This window comes from Schistocerca americana, chromosome 2 (assembly GCF_021461395.2).
Source record: "Schistocerca americana isolate TAMUIC-IGC-003095 chromosome 2, iqSchAmer2.1, whole genome shotgun sequence".
NCBI classification, from domain to species: Eukaryota; Metazoa; Arthropoda; class Insecta; order Orthoptera; family Acrididae; genus Schistocerca; species Schistocerca americana.
The window spans coordinates 525,749,900-525,768,282 of NC_060120.1; the positions used below are offsets into that span (position 1 = coordinate 525,749,900).

Here is an 18,383-nt window from a genome sequence, read left to right on the forward strand (position 1 = left end):
TGAAGGCTTCTCTGTTGCTTGTTGCTGGTAATTATCAACAGAATTTATAAACTTTCATTCACGATAAACATTTTTTTCTTACATCCATTTTACATAATTTCTCATGTATTAATCCGTTTGAAAAGCTATTTGTACAATCGAGGAAGTACATTTTATTGCCGCAATTGGCGACGTAAAATTCGGAATGGAAAACACCTTAGAGGGTCGGGAGTGTTCTAGGACGATTTTTTCATATCCTTTGCTCGCGAACAATGGTAGTTCATAGATAGTTGACGAAAGGTATTTGTTTTGCCTATATGAAAAGTATGAATGGTTTGAGAGTAAGTCTCTAGCAATTACAAAAATATATATTGTAGGTACAGTCTTATTAATCTTATAGGTACACCCGTAGTCATCTTGTTAGAGTCGTGGAATATCAGTTTGACGACGAGGAGATTGAGCTTGTTCAGCATATTCGTAAAGCCCTCGAACTCACTAAACAAAAGAATCATTCTTCGTCTTCTCTGTCATCTCAGTCCTATCGATTCAAGACATACGAGACGGACACAGCAACCTACAGACATTGTGCTTTGAGAACCATCACTTTCGTGGATGAATTTCATTTCATTAAGACATTTCCAATAATTCTCACACTCGCAACTGCTTTTCCTGCAGCCAGTTTTATGTGGCCGTTCAACTTTAGGTCTCTTCGGGCAATTACTCCTAGGTATTTCCTGGTTTTAGTGAATTTTCGCCAACACTGTAAATGACGTGTTGTGGGTTTTTTCACGTGTTTATGCGCAGTGCAGATTTCCATATCCCTGCAGTCTTTTAACGTAACAACCTCGCTACAGACATCAATGTCGTCCGCGAAATATCTTATGGAATTTCCGTCGGTACCAAAGGATCATTTACGTAGAGGGTGTTAAAAAAAAGTATTTCATGCATTGAAAGATGTTTGTATGGTCGAAACAAAAAAACAAAGAAAACAAAAAAAGAATCCAGTGGACTTTAAAATGCATTCCTTATTTCGTATGAACACTTCTTAATCTTCGCTATTATGAAGCTTATCTCGTCTACTGTAAGCTGTTTGCTGAATCGAATCATTAACAGAGTGCAGTAAGCAACTGAGTAAACCAGTGGGACCACATAACATTCTTGTTGTATCATAACATATTACTCACAGATACTCTCCCGAGTATAAAACTGCACAGTCAATAGGAACAAAGCATTTAATACGAAGATCGATGTTTACCGACAGAACTTAGACAGTTACAAACCGATCACTACTGCACAAGTGTTTAGCAGTGTACAACAACGATAGAAATGTAAAAAAAAAGGGAGGCAACGAGCGGCAGCCTTCCTGTAGGAAGTTGTCTGGATGAATTTAGAAATCAGAATAAAAGGTGTCCCATCTCCAAAACGATTAAAAGCTACACTTGGTAAATAGATAATGACATTGAATTCAAACAAATGCTGGACAACAAAGGCAATGCCGTAAATAAACAGAATGCCCCTGCGCAAAGTTAGATGTAAAAAACACGAGTAAAATAAACACTAAAGATGTTAATTAGCGATCAAATAATTCTAATAAAAAAGTTAACTGCGACTAGCAACACTGCATAGAAACTCTAATGCGTCAAACAAATCACGATAATGCTGTCTCTTTGAAAATATTTAGTCGTGACCAGAAGTAATTAATTCTTTATCTGATACTATTCGAATAGTGCCGTCGAATCTTTCCTCCAGGGCAAAAACCTCTTGCCAATACTAGTGTTGTGTAGAGATATATCATTTACAGAACACACCATAAAATCAGAAAAATTACTTTGGCTACAAGAGAGCCAGTTTGCGTTTGTCACTCAAACGTGTATTGCACTTATATCACTTTTCGTTTCAACGGATTGCTGCGTTAGCATAGCAGTGATGCACGATATAAAGAACCGTAGCTACTACAGCTTTCTATTACAACAACCACTTGATTGAAAATAAGTGTTCAATTTAACGGATCCTTTTTTCTTTTAACCATATTCTTCACTTGAGACTTTTTCGGAAGTTATGATGAGAGGATACGATTACGTTGATGGTTAACGGGTTGGGTCAGTAAAGATTGGTTTGACAAGACAATTCTAGTTTTCCAAGAAAGCTACTATTAAACTGGCATGCGTATACCACAATTATAAAACTATTATATAAATCTTACTTTGCGATGAGTTGCTTGAAGTACGATGTAAAGCTTATTATGATATTCAGTATAGACAGTAGCCTCTTTTTGATTAGCGATAAGCCAGAATAAACTTGGCCCTTACTGCTTTTTTCGTTAATGCTAAATACTTTCTTGGACATGTGCTACGCACATACACGTGCTCCCTCACTTATGTCTTACCGTCCCACTTATTATAACACCATTTCCCGCGCAATTTGTCATTTCTGCTCCAAGACACACGTCTGTAAAACAGCGCACATTGTACGCAACGCACCCCTCCGCGCATTCTTACGCCTACGATATTATCGTGACATGAAATGTACGTCATGTTTCATACAAATATAACATCCAAGGGATTGTCAGAGTATTTACTACAACTTCAAATAATTATTTGTTATTTATTCTTCCAGCATATATTACAATCTCATTTACAATGGAATTCACAAGTACATACAGTTTCCAAAATGGTTTTAAACTTATGAAATTAAGTATCTGGAAAATACGTGTGGCACTGACTCGTAGTTTTACAAGCTATTACATACGGCCTGCATTTGTGATCAAAATGGTGTTTGGTATATTCCTTGTGAAACAGCAGGCTTCAATTTTCTGGCAATTACAGGGATAAAACGACAACGTTTTTCTTAAGCTGTTCAAAATACGCACCGGTTCTGTTAGAAATAAGGTATCCGCTGCACTTGCAATGAACTGTGAATACGGTTTACGGTATCACCAAGTACACATAGCTCTAAAAGTATGGATCTTACAGCTCACGTCTTCCGGATATTTTGCTTGTGTTTTCATCCAAACTACCACCTCCCAGACTATGGAATACATCTTCTACACTGTGTATATTGTGAACAGTTATAGACATATCACAGCTTCTTTCCGACTATAACTTTTGACCCATTAAAAGAGTTCAGTTGAATTATTTCTGCAGTGAATTACTGAATAAAATCATAAATCAGGTCCAATATCCGGTATTCAAAATGGTTAAAATGGCTCTGATCACTATGGTACTTAACATCTGAGGTCATCAGTCCCCTAGAACTAAGAACTACTTAAATCTAATTAACTAAGGAGTTCACACACATCCATACCCGAGGCAGGAATCGAACCTGCGACTGTAGCAGTCGCATGGTTCCGGACTGAAGCACCTAGAACCGCTTGGCCACCGCGGCCTGCTATCCGGTATTCTCGTACATTGTCCACTAAATAACATTTCCGAACTGTATCGAATATTGTGCGGAATAATTCAAGGAACGAGGCTTAGATGTGGGCGACATTGCCCATACTGTGATTCCGAGTTGATGAGTACCATAAGACTTTAGTTTGCTGAATCAATTTGGTTCCTTACGGAGGACACTTCCTTCCTCCAAAACGATCAACATCCGTGGGTATAAAAGGGGTTCTGCAACGACAACGAGTTAGGCATTCAATCATGTCTGCTTTTTTCGAGTCGCTTGGAATGCTTTGCCGCTCTTTCGACATACGATTAACTTCTGCTGGAAGGGGAGAAAGTTGTGTATAGGATCTTGAAGACATTTTCTCACATCCAGATACCTTTCCACTACAGAGTGATATTAGTTTATATTGCTCGATCAAATACGTCAATGTCGACTAGGTGGGTCTTTTGAGACAATTCAACGAAACCTAATTCTGTGGTGAATCAGTTTCACAAAAGCGAAATCAGTACTTCGACCTCCTCTCCTTGATTTGTGGCGAGGGCGACAGAACGGTCAAAGAGTGACTTAATAAGTGAAGTAGATGTATATACTGTATGAATACATGTTAAGATTTTTTGTCAGATCGGTTAGTGACTGTTTCATTAAAATTTCATGGCTGCTTTCGGGTTTTGCTTTTAACAAGGCTCCGAAGTCATTTAAACGTGCATGAAGCTCTTATTGTTTTGACAGAAACTTTGTAACGTACCACTAGAACTGTGGCGGGCCTTTGCATTTCTCTGGAACCTTTTCCGGCATATACAGGTCTAAGATGCCGTTTGCAAATACTCGTAGAATTGACCTTTTTGTGCATCACACCCCCATCATTAAAGGAGCTGAACATTCGATCTTGACAGCTAAAATGCACTGCAGCTAAATTGCTGATATTTCCGCTGAGCTCGAATGCTTTCATATTTCCTGTAACATTCTTTTGACACCAGAAGCCGTTGAATTTGTATCAGCCCAATGATAAATAATGATTCGCGAACTTTGGGTCTGTTCGCTGATCATGTAAGAGATTTCCCTATTAGTCGCTTCTGTAACTAAAATGCTGGAGGTACTTGTCAGAAATGGAAAGAAATGAGCTTATGGAATTTGTCAGAAATATTGTCCAGAACGGTCTCCTACAAAACCAGCCTATGGCACCAGTTTCAATCGAATAGCTCTTTCATTTAATAGCTATATGCATTTTGAGAGTTAGTGACTGGTGTTGCAATCCTTTTACACTTGAGAAGTAAAGAAGTATAAGGCTAAGATGTGATACATACTGCAATGCGCACACAACACCTCTTGTAGGAATGGTGAAAAGAGGACTGCAGCTTTATTTATGGAACAAAAAAGATACTGCATTAAATACGTTTTGCTAACTTAGGACAATATTTTCCGCATTTTTTTCACTCTTCTATGTTGTAGGAAGCAACATAAGTTTTAGATCATTTGTGTGCGTGTGTGTTATTCAACGATTTTTCCCATGTGGTCGCCTCTTTGTGTCCTCATTGCAACTAAAAAACCAGAAAATATAAATCTTGCAATGTAGGTTCTGCTATTCTAGGAAAATATTTTTGGAATATCTTCTTACGCATATCATGCCGCCTTCACAATATAGAGCCTGACTCGTGCATAACACTTCATTCACAGTGTCTGTTTCTGTATATTGAATTGTAACATAAGACGTCACGTTCTTCGTTGCCTCTATGAAATGTTAGGTGTGTTGATAGATAATTTTTCTCAAGCGTCACATTTCAAACGTTTCATTAAAAACTATAAGAGGGGCTTACAAACGTAAGACGTACAGCAATAATGAACAGCAACGTAAAATGCGCTGCAAGTCACTAACTAAACAAACGACTATCAAAGGGATTAAAGGAAGGTAAAAGGTAAGTACGAGCATGCAAATAAAAAACAGTGTTGAACAATACGTAACATGAACAAATAAAACAGAGGGAGAATCATGTAACAATTACAAAGCAAAAATTAGGGGCCACATAATAAACGCTATGGAAGAAAGCGAGTACAATGAAAAAACTCTTATATTCTTTACAGATAAATACGTAGTGAAACTGGCAACAAGTATCCAACAAACCAGTTGCAAAATAAAACCAAACTGCAATTACTGGAAACATTTCTTGATCACAGAGTATAAAGAGAAGTACAAGAGCCATAAAGTTACCATATTGAGATCTCATTCCAAAGAACAGACGGAAACATATCCAGTCATGTTAAGAGTAAACTACTGATCTAACAGCGACAGGATGCATTGTCTTCTTGGTAGATACCATTGTGCCGAAGAACATTAAACTCTATGGAGGGGTCCTAAAGCACAAACGCATACTAGTTTCGATCAATAATGACATCTATTGTGAAGAATCACCGACACGAATTCATTCCCAGACCATAGCACTCCCTCACTCATTGCAGGTTCTTTGCATTGAGACGTTTCACACCGTACACGCCACCCGCCTTATACCCGATCGAGCATAAAACGTTTTTCGCTTAAAACGGCCACTCAAAACAGGTCCAGTTCTGGTATTGGAGTAAAAATTGAAGACTTCGTCGCCGATGAACAGCAGTCAACGTGAGCGTTCGAATCTGGGACCTGCTAAGGACGCCGGTAAACAGCAATCTTCGCTTAGTTATTGTTGAGCAGACACTGTTGGTAACCCCTTGGTTCATCTGGGGCGTCTTTTCCTCAACTGTTGCACGCCTCTTCATCTGTACACATCTGCGCAGCTGTCTTTCACTCCTGTCATCAATGGGCCATGCTGCCCCACTGGTCATGGCGTCGATTTTGAATCGTGCAGTTTTACCATGCACAGTACACTTTCAGCAGGCCGACACGTGAACAGTATACAAACCGAGGCGTGCATCCACCCTTGGTCCGAAAGGCAATAATCATTCCCATTTGGACGTCAGATAAATAGCTTCGTTTTTGCTTTACGACAACGATTCTACTGTCCCCCGCGGCTCCCTGACGCGCTTTATATAGCTTCCACTGTTAATGTTGCACCCTACCGTCATTGAGTGGTTATCTCGTGCTGATGCCGAACAAAGGCAGTGGTCACAATTCTGTGACGGATCCGTGTATGTACTAGTATCTTGGACTTAACGCTTCACACCGTACACGTCACCCGCCTTATAACCGATCGAGCATAAAACGTTTTTCGCCTAAAACGGCCACTCAAAACAGGTCCAGTTCAGGTACTGGAGTAAAAATTAAAGGCTTCGTCGCCGATGAACAGCAGTCGACTTGAGCGTTCGAATCTGGGACCTGCTGTGGACGCCGGTAAACAGCAATCTTCGCTTAACGATTGTTGAGCAGACACTGTTTTTAACCCCTTGGTTCACCTGGGGCGTCTTTTCCTCAACTGTTGCATGCCTGTTCATCCGTACACATCTGCGCAGCTGTCTTTCACTACTGTCATCTATGGGCCAAGCTGCCCCACTGGTCATGGCGTCGATTTTGGATCATGCAGTTTTGCCATGCACAGTACACTTTCAGCAGGCCGACACGTGAACAGTTTACAAAGTGAGGCGTGCATCCACCCTTGGTCCGAAAGGCAATAATCATACCCATTTGGACGTCAGATAAATAGTTTCGTTTTCGCTTTATGACAACGATTCTACTGTCCCCCGCGGCTCTCTGACGCGCTTTATACAGCTTCAATTGTTAATGTTGCACCCTACCGTCATTGATGCCGAACAAAGGCGGTGGTCACATTTCTATGACGGATCCGTGTGTGTACTAGTATCTTGGACTTAACGTAGATAGTGAAAGATCTCTGATGCCTCCATCGTACAATATGCCGGCTGTTTGATGTCAGAACCAATGAATACCCCAGCTTTTTCAGTCAAATATCTGGCTAACTTTTAGTGGGGCAGAACCTTACTAGAAAGGGAAACATTTCCAAACATAAGTGAGGAAAGTACTAATATTGTCAATTTAATTGTGAGATAATAACAATCCAACAAGAGCTTGAAAGACAACTGCATTTGTATATTGGGGCTAGAAATTAACTGCGAGAACTTGTCCGACATGAACGTAGCGTCTATGTCACTGCTGATTCTTTCTTTTTTTATTTTCTGGGACGAGCGGACTGTTCAAGAAATGACCCATCTTTCTGTTATATACATCATAGCCAATTACCGTGTGGGGTGTTAGGCGGACAGATTGGATTCCATTACCAACCTTATGGGTAGCGATTTCCAGTTACAGCATTTAGCTTATAGCCAGGAGAGCATTTAGCATTATTCAATGAAAGTATGTAATTTTAGTAGGGTACACTCAGTACAAGGGATAAATTACTCGGGGCAATCGTAGTACTGCACTTACGCCATTGTTGCTCCCAGCTGGAGTGGCAAGAGTATTCTGCTTTCGTCGAACGGATTTCAACTGCCAGATTTTTCCTAGGCCACGCGTCTCCTGTGCCAAACGCAATTATCGTATGATGGTTGAAGTTACTAACGACTAGCCTGACGTATATGCTGCGATGTATTGGTACTACTCTTATGTAGTTCAAATAATCCATGGGATGATGTTAGGCACTTACCACATTTGAGCGCTCTTTGGATTACTGGGCTGATATTGTAGGGTCGAGCGGTACATGCCTGCTTTCTTACCACGGCGAAAAATTATCTTTGCCCAAATTTTAGCGAAGCATCACCGAGTAAAGCGAATGTAAGCAAATACAATCCGCATTAACATAAGTATTAAAAAGTGGTAAAAAATGTTATTGTCCTGAAGAATTGATGTAGCAAACGTCAAGATGCTAATTTTACAATAAACTGATATTTTTTCGGACAGTGAAATAACTCACATGGTCATCCTACGATTATTGCTTGAGAATGAAACGAAGTAACAAAGATTATCAAATGCAATAAAGTTTGCGTGATTGTGTATTTTAGTGTTAGAAATTTCCAATTTATTTATTAAGCTGGGACAGTCAGTAAAAACGTCCCCTGTCATCGTTAAACACAAAATATTCCCCAGTTCGTAAATAATTACAGTTTACTATAGAGTTCAACGTATCAGAATTCACGTAAACATGAGTAGATATTATAATTTAGTGATAATTAGTAATAATTACAAATTAGTGGTGAAATTTCCGTCCTACCTGTTGCATTTTCACCCAAGTGCGCATGCTCTCGTATCGCGATGCAGTACGTCTTAATATATTCTTCATAAATGTCACAAATATCCGGTATTCTCTTACTGTAGCTTCACTGAATGTAGTCACGTGGGTTTCAGTACGTCGAACAGACTGTCAAACTCAGACTCACACAATGAGAGAAAATCAGTATCATTTCCAAACGGTGGAGATATGTTAGCACGTGGAAGAGTTCGTGGTAAGGGTCAGTAGAGTTCCACTATACCTCAGTATTGTCACGCTAGCAGACGGTGCACATATAGCATACAGTAGTGTCGAAGTCGTAAGTGGGAGAGTTGCACTAACAGCCATTAGACGAAATAGCGATCTGTAATTACGTTCATCGATTTTTACAGCACTGCTAGCAGTGGCGGGGCTCCACGGGCAACCAGAAGAGTCGACCACCGCCAGCATCGGAAATGAGGAACTAAGCATCGGCAATATCACGGCTGAGAGTAGATTTCTGGGGAGGTCGTCTCACACGGAAGATGACGACGATACCATTTGTGTCGCAGCAGACAACAAGTTCTACTTGTATGCTAATTCGCTGAAGCTGTATTCTTGCTAAAACCAGCTACCGAAAGGTAAGTTAATTCAAATACCACTACTTTCTGTGCATTTTTGACAAGATAACATCTGACTGTTTTGCATTATATTTTGCCAACGATTCTTCCGTTAATGTGAACACATGAATGAAACCTAATTATCAAGGATCAGTGACTACCCTTACCTCACCGAAAATACGAAATTGCAACTTTTCATGATTCTCCACCAAAACCATTCAGAGCAATTGGCTGCGCATATTTAGTCTACCTTTTACACTAACTTTCTTTCCCGGTAAAACTGCTGCATGTTTTTAACTTCTACACACCTTTGAATTCTTTTACGGGGATTATGTCATGTAACACGACATCAAGTTCGAAATGGGCTACAATTTCAAAATTTTACGGAAAGATATTTGAACAGGTGACGTAAGCTGCCACAAGTGCCGCGGTCCATAGCGTGTAGTTAATTTTCACAGTGAATGTATTGGCAGCGTTGTACACACATATACTAAGTTAAACACTATAAATCGATAGGCAACGTACACTTTTCATCGTTTTCTGTAGAAGGCCGAAAAGTGGGTTAGTGTGCATAAACAATATCCGCAATACGCTCAGGAACAAGTAGAAATAGGCTTCTAAGTTTAGAAAAGTTTAAAATTTAGCGACGCGTTGACGTAGTGACGAAGAATTAGGTGAATTGGGCAATGATAAGTGAACGTTCTGGATTACATCTTATCGGAAACATCATGCTAGCATTAAATTAGGCCACACACTTATTCAGTTAATTACACATCTACAATGTAATATCAGATCGAAATATGTTACTTATGGACGACGACAAATGTACTAGTTATTAACCGAATAACCATTGCAAAAAATGTCCGAAATTTCAGGCATTTATAAATAGCAGCATACATCACATTTCAATTAGGGGTCAGTAAAGGCTGAAACAAGAACCAGGTAAAAGCTCGTTACTTCGGCCACACCAAAGTATCTCGAAAAAAGGATAGGGAAGTGGCGTTGTCGTAGTACTACTTAAGATTTCCACTGAGTTAGAAATTGTGCCTGCATTCGTGTTGGTTACCACGAGAGTAGCGGTTACATGAAAATTAATTAATGAATTTGTAGACGGAAATGTCTAGAAAACAAGCGGGAAATTCTAAATGTATAGTAAGTTTGTTACTATACAACCACGACATTTTTTAGCTTGGCCATTCGTGGCCACTGTTGTAAGCAGGCTGATACATTGCAGTCATCAAGAACAGTGGTTAAGGATAATGCACCTTCTATCGAAGCTTTCAGGAGAGCTGTACTTATACTGTGAAATTATTCATCGTGTCCTAGCAAAATATCACGATTAAAACTCACGTTGAACCGATCGAAACACCCCAGTCCCAGGTGCAGTACTATTGCGGACGATTAATAAACAGAAGGTTGCTTCGCATCTCGCACAAAGCTGAAGTCCATAACTTCACAGAGATCGTGCAGAGTAACATTGGCGCAATTTCAAGACAATGATTTTTCAAACTCTAACAAAATATGGATCTTCTAGAGTTGTGGAAAATGAAAGGTCTCACCTCTACAAACTTTTGGTCTCTCTCAAAACAATTAACAATTTGGTCATCTTACGCTCTCCACACTCTTCATCCTGAGTGATGGATAACGGTACCGGATTCATTCAGTGTTTCTACAGGGTGATATTTTCCAACGTGTTGGATCTATGTGACGATGACGAACAAATAAGGTCTAGAGAACTTTTGTCCGGAAGTGCTTTCCGTTGTTTCCTTGCAAATGATCGTTTTTCAATTATACGTTGTTACAGAGAATGCGAACTAATACGCGCTGTACCAGGCGGCCACTGTTACAGTATGTGCTGAACATTGTTTACATGTGCCATCAACGCATGCATGTACGCGCCGTAGCATGTTCTGTCTCACAAGTTGTCATCGGCCAGGTCGCATCCGAACAGTGTCAAAGGCAGCATGAATACGCTGGTCCAGTGTCTCCATGTCTGGAATGGGCTGTGTATGCATTATACTTTTCAGATGGTCCGATAACCCGAAATCGCACAGGTTGTAATCCAATCAACGAGCAGGGCCTGCAGCTGGAACTCCTCGATCGACCCATCGACCAGGAAACACACGACTGAGATGCGTCCGGATGTTAACAGTTAAGTGAGCTGAAACACCATCATGTGGGAACCACATAACGCTTTGAATCATCAAAGGCTCATCTTCCAGCACGGGTGGAAAGTCATCCACAAGATCCTTCGAGAGTTCCGGCCTATTAGGTGATATGGAAGGAAGACTGGTCCAAAAATACGGTCGCCAGTTATCCCAGCAAACACATCCCAGCTGAATCGATGCTGACGATTCGCTATCACCATTCCATGAAGGTTATGTATACTGTCCGACAGATGATTGTTTTGAAAGTTGAAGATACCACTCGCCGTGAAAGTGGCCTCATCTATGAATTGGATGGATGACACAAATCCCGCAGTCGTTGTGGCCTGCTGAAGGAACCAGTTACTAAACTGCCACCGATGTGGAAAGTTTGTAGCTTGTAAGCCGTGCACACGCTGTAAGTGATCAGGATTGTAATAGTTGTTATGGATAGTGTTCCACAAGGTCGTATGGCTTATCGTTTACAGTGCTGGAGGAGGAAGGGGGGGGGGGGGGGGGGGGACACTGCCTGGTACTGACACAGCGGTCGCCTTCCACAGTATTAATCACATTTTCCTAAAAGTCTGATGTTCGAAAATTTCGGGTACGTCCTTCTTGATTTCCTGCTACCTGAAACGAATCTGTGTCACACTAACGGCGAAACACCCTTTGCAAACACAGAATTCTGTGATTGTTGTCGGCAGGAATAGGTCTCCTGATACAACGTCGTTGCCCGCCGCCCGTTGCCATTTGCCTCTCCGTAAGTAAATACCATGTCCGCATGCTCTCGATTCGAATACGGAACCATTGTGTACAACGCCGTATCACGTCCACTATAAGGTGGAAGTGAATCGGACACAAAATTACTAATTACTGTTGCATGAGAGGGTGCTATCTCATGACGTATGAAGAACAGTACCACCCTTTAGGAGGAAACCATGCATATGGTAACTGTGGCTGCGTGGTACAGCTATTACTAGATCGCAGTCTCTGCAACAGTGTACGATTCAATAAAAGGGCTCTAGCTTGGAAACCATGCATATCCGAAAATAAATTCATTGGAATTTTCTGTTCCTTAATCTTCTATTCGATGAATCCCTAGAGTTTATACACGATGGAAAAAATCACTCATTATAATTCCGAACACGTGTAATTGAACAATAGGCTAACGGAGATCCAAAGACTTTCGTTTAGTACATGTCATGTAACAGCATGATACAGCTGGTCTCCCTGAATACCAGTCGGTGCATAAATTGATAGGATGAGGAGTGTGATGACATCTATATATGAAGTCTTCACGAGTTGTCAGCCGAGTAGCTTCGTCGTCCCATAGCAACGTTTCGATGGGATGAGTCTCCATCACCTTCAGGCGAAGTGATGACATCTGTTTTAAAGAGCCCAAATGCGCTGTTAGTAGCCTTCAAAACCATGTCTTTGTGGCTTTAAGGAGACGACGTCTTTTTAGTGACTGAGTACTACGAAAACGGAGGTGGCTTTTAAGAGAATGGCTGTCAATTTAGCAGCTAGGAGGGTATGTGAGGCCTTCTATTGGCGCAACATCTACTGGAGAACTGACTATCAAAAAACACGCAGCGACGCATTAATTAGTGCGGTCTCAGGCTGTTTTCTCTTCAACTCCAGGAACTTATGTCCCGCCTTATAGTCATTCTTTCTGCAATTTTTCTCTGTGTATGTTCGTTATATTACACCATGCCACCACATTTTAACATGAATCATGTATTTAGTTTAGTGCAGGTCGACTTGTATTCGACGTACTCAATTTTTCATACTTCTTCATATGTTTCATACTTGGTGTGTTATTTTCATGTAGACGTAAAGAGTGTATTTCATACTCGTTTAACGCATTTAAGTGTACCATCAGAGCTATTAAGACCTTTAGATATATAGAACACTGACTCGTTATCAAACGAATCTTATATTACTACAAAAATTGTCTAATGTTTCCTGCTTTATTCTCTCAGAGATGCTTAAACGGGAGAACTGTCTGCCTCCGCTCTTTCGTTTGAGTATTTTTTTCCCTTCCCGCATACAAAAAAAGCAGAGAAATCTGCTATTTTCAGAAACGAAGACAGTTTTATTATCATGGGAACCGCTGGTTCGATAAAATGCACCAAGAGACAATCCCGATTTGCTGCTGTAGAACTGGCGTACTGCTAGTTTTCCAGAGGTCGACTGCTTCACTTCAGCACTCATCTATTAGCATCGTGTAAGAATTGACATGTTTTCCCTTATTTTGTTTAAAATTATGGTTGAGCTTACCCCGCCGACTTGTGTGTCATACAATATGCCTCACTGGTAGCCCAGTAATACTGGTTTAAGCACACACTGAAGTTACAGCAACTGATGACTGGCGATCTTGGCTAGCACCCACCTCGTGAACCCCCTGACGGTGAAAGGAATCGGGTTTTCACATGGACCAAAGGAAGAGAATGGACATATACCGTGACAAACACATGGGCTTATTTTCGACACACATAATTACTTTAAACCAAATATGATTGAACATCAAAACGAACACACACACACACGCATACACACACACACACACACACACACACACACACACACACACACACACACACACACAACAAACACATACACACACACACACACACACACACACACACACACACACACACACACACACATACAAAGAGAGAGAGAAGCAAAGAAACAAACACCTCTGTATTTCAACTGTCAATTGTTAATAATACTCATTAAGCACTCACGTGTTTAGTAACCAATTTTTCCAAAAATTGTAACAAGTTTTTCATTAAATTTCCCTCTGTACTGTCTCGTCATTTAATTTTCCTCATAACATCTCACCCCACACATGTATTTGTTCACACTCATCTCGTCATTAACTGTCGTCTGACGCATGATTTTACAAAAAAGTTTAACTCTTCCCTGTCTCTTGTTTTTCGTCAATCACTAACTGCTAACTGACTACCTTTGCTGAAAGTAGCTACCATTCCCCTAGGTGGTCACCATTCTCCATTACGGTTGACACTATTCCTTCAGAGTAGAAGAATCTATCCTTCATGATATGTCTATTGATGTCACGAATCTGGGTGTCATGCGCCAGCGTCCCCTTAACGTTCTGCAGCTACGTAGCTGAGGGAAAAACTACTACCATTTTAGCGAGATGCAATGCGAGTAAAAATATTTGATCAGTAGTATGCGGACAACAATATGAGAACTCTCGACTGATAGGAGAAATTTATGTTCATAAGCAAGATCCTAGCCGATGATGCTTTACCTCCAAGAGGGATTAATCTTCAGTACGATGCAAATAACACAAGTTCATTTTCTTATTGATCTCAGTAACCTCCATCGTAAAGCACTCACAGCTAAACACATAGAACACTGGACAGACAGTTGCAACGTATTGAGGACATGGAACAAGTACCATTCGTGATTAAATACAACAATGGAACACGAAATGCCCCTCCCCCCCCAAAAAAAAAAATTACATGAATGGTTTGTAAGAAATAAGTGATATTCGATTGGTGACTAGGTCTTACAGCGGCCGTGATACTATCAAACATAACAGGCAATATTCGGACATACATCTTGAGCAGCAAGGTTTGACACTTCAGAGGTTTCATACAAAGACGAAATTCACTACAAATAATTTTTTCCAAATACATAGTACTTTGTCATCGAGAATGTATTCTCAGTAAGTGTTTTGAATTCAAAATCTCTTTCGTTAGTTCACAGCGAATGAACTGTACTCTGTGACGTCTCGCTTTGTCTCGGCTCGATGGTGATGGTTTTCCCAGTCGAGATGACGTGGGACGGTGTAGCTCGATCACGACATGGTCCTTTGGGTATTCGCGACAGACTTCCAGTTCACGTGAACGTGCTGACTGTAGTAGCTATGCCCGGTTTGAGAATGGGTATTCAAACGATGAAAATATAATGCCATGAATCACCAATCCATCACCGAAGCCGATGTCACATCATGATTTTTGCGAGGAAATTGCGTTGTTAATTGTCATTCCGTCGAGAAGGCGACGCTACGTCACGTATTCAACAACTACACGATGGGTGTGTGGTTTGAGGATTCCGGGCGCTAAACAGCGTGGTCATCAGCGCCCATACACGATGTAATTATAGAGATAACATACCGTTGAGCAATATTAAGAATGAGTCGTGCTTCCGTGTAAACTTATTGCTGTTTACAGTTAAAATGCCACTAAATCACTTCTCACTTTTATGATATCCGAAGTATCAGTCATTTCCAAAAACACACTTCAAATATCCATTAAATGATGTACGCTACTCGAAGAATTAATGTTGGATTAAAATATATTGTTCTTCATAATCATCTGTCCCTACACTGAACACACTCACCGATTATTCATTCAGAGAACTGGGTCTGTTAGCATCGGCAATTCTGACTTTGACGATAGCTTCTGACAACACGGCTCAAGTCTAAGTTTTCCGTCATTGCGTTTTGTCTGTTGCCTACTCAAGTCGAATAATTGAGTTTATGTCGGTATCAGTCTCATTCTGTGTCCTTTGATGTTCGTGACTATTAAGTATCATCGAGGCTAAGTCCCATCACAAATCAGCAATCAACTATCCCGTTATCTGCCCAAATGGTAAACATGATTTTACTTCAGTCCGACGTCTGACTAATACTTCCAACCGTAAACATGCATACTACTATTGCAACAGTTCAAGAGAGAAGTGAAATTAACATTTCCATTGCCGAATTACATTGTTTACACACCTAACTGACAGCTTGATGTGGCTACAGCTTTCTCCTAGGATAAATCTTATCTTTGGTCAGTTTATAGTCTGAATTTTAACTTCGTAAATAATAATTTCTTGAATTCTTTCCTTAAAGTTTCTGTTTAGTATCATATAGAATTCATTAATTCAGTCCTTTCTTTATGATAAGCATAAGTACTTACATAACATTCTTGTTAAACAAACTGACAAGAGTGTAAATTTTGTTGCAGTAGCTGTCATCGCTGTTAAGAAGACTAATTTTACGGTTAGTGGAGACGGGCAGTTCTGACCATTCCCAAATCACAAACTCAGGGATCGCCAGATGAGATCCCACCAAACGAAACCGAGGTCCCTGAGGTTATCGTCATCTGGCACGTCACAGGATACATGTGTTGTTTACTGAATGCTTCACACGCCCGGAGGTTACCCCCCTAGAGGAACTTGGTTCTAGTGACATCCTCAACTTTCGAAATACGCTATAAGTTAGGTTTACTCGCGTTTTCAATCTTCCAACGGTCTGCTATAGTACCAATAATGATAGGAGCCCAGTGACACAGCACACTTGGCAGCAGTTACGACGGTTGCGGCATAATTACGGCACTTATAATAAAATTCCCCGCCTATTAAGCACGTCTTCGTAAAATGTAGGACGGAAATAAATACTGGCGGAACCCCACATTATCTCTGATGCACGACCATAACATAATGTTGTCACAATGCTAGAAATGAGATTCATGCTGTTTGTAAAAGGCGAAGAGTTTCAGTTGTTTTATCACTAGTAAATTTAAACTGGTATGTTATTTTTATACTTCCTACCTCTATTAAAACATATTTCTATTCCTTGCAGTTTACGTGGTGAAACCAAAGAGTCAGTGCAAACCATACCTGTCAGATTGTCCCAGGGACTAGGAGTATTGCAAGTCCGTTGGCTCAGCTTGAATCGTCTGCGAGGGAGTGAAGACAAAAATGGCTGGCCTGCTCACTGAAGACATCTGCTGTTTACAGAAGAGCCAAGAAACTGCAAGAGCGTCAGAACTTTCTGATTACTTTACGACATGCTGTATATTTCATTGCTGTAAAGATTATTATTAAAACATCGCATTTGTATTCTTTTCATCTTTGTGTTGTTTCGTTAATAGTTGTATGCTGACGCAATATAAATGTAGTTTCATAACGTCAACTGTTATATTTAAAAAGCACAAGATATTTCTCTATCTACAGGTTCACGTAAATACTGAAAAACAAAGGCTTATTATTAATAACATCAATGCATTTCATCCATTATTCACTCTGACCTTCTATAATCCCAATATCCAGTTCCAAACTTAACACACTGCCACGAGGACACCGGCGGCCACAGCAAAGACTTACATGGCCCGGAAAATACGTGAAACATTTGTAATTTAGAGGAAATAGTGTCATATCTCACGGTTCTACATGGACTTATTGCAAGCTATTATGCAAAGAAAACCTTGAAATATCACGCCAAGATGCGGGTTCAAATTATCGATGTAGTGAAAGTGACCGTGTACCGCCTCGATTACTAGATCTTCTCGATTGTAGCTTAAGCACAAGTGCGTGCTCAAAACTAATGACTCCGAAGTCTTATATGTGAAAACTTATAAAGCTTTTTAAATAAAATAAACTTTATTAACATTCTATACCCTTATTCGTCGTGCGACAACGTTTTTCCAAACGAGAGAACAGTTTCTTATTACCGTCGCTGTAATATGTTTGACTTAGTTGAAGGGGCCACTACATTACTTCTACTTGCACCGTTTCATCACTGCCAAAGTGAAACCCTATAAAAGTTTTCTTCGAGATTTGGAACCAGATGACGGGCAGATGAGGCCTAGACGGGGTGTATGGAAGATGCCCTGTAGCCTCGTGTACAAGGTGTCGGGTTGTTACACATGTCGCTGCGCTTGTGCATGCTCTATAGTTGTCATGATGAAGGAAAGGTAGCTCCATCTGTGCAAGAACTCTTCGATTCGTCTTTCCAGTTTCGTGAAGGAAAACAACAAGCTGTTTCGCGAGCTGTGTCACACGATACAGTACGTAGCCCTCGATCGGCAGAGGGTTGCAGCTGAGTTATGGAATTGTGAAAGTCGATCGAGTAATATGCATGACGCGTAATAGGGTAACCTGCATTGTTAACACGATGAAAAACTCAGAGGCACACATTTCGTCTTATCAATATTTGCTTTCTTTTTTTCTTGGATAACATCAGATATCCAAGAAAAAAACATGATGCAAAAGGAATGCTACAAAATAGTGTTATATCAATAAAAAGAAAGATATATCTAGGCAGGTAAGAAAATAGTTATCAGTTAAATTAAGGAAACCATACATTATCATTTATTCTG

The 18,383-nt window shown here is 40.3% G+C and overlaps 1 long non-coding RNA gene across 1 annotated transcript; it reads left to right on the forward strand.

The window, feature by feature from the left end:
* LOC124596325 lies at positions 1-17,115 on the forward strand. Its single transcript, XR_006978291.1, has 3 exons — positions 1-27; positions 8,906-9,133; positions 16,865-17,115. It is a non-coding gene; the product is annotated as an uncharacterized LOC124596325 (long non-coding RNA).
* The last annotated feature ends 1,268 nt before the right edge of the window (positions 17,116-18,383 follow it).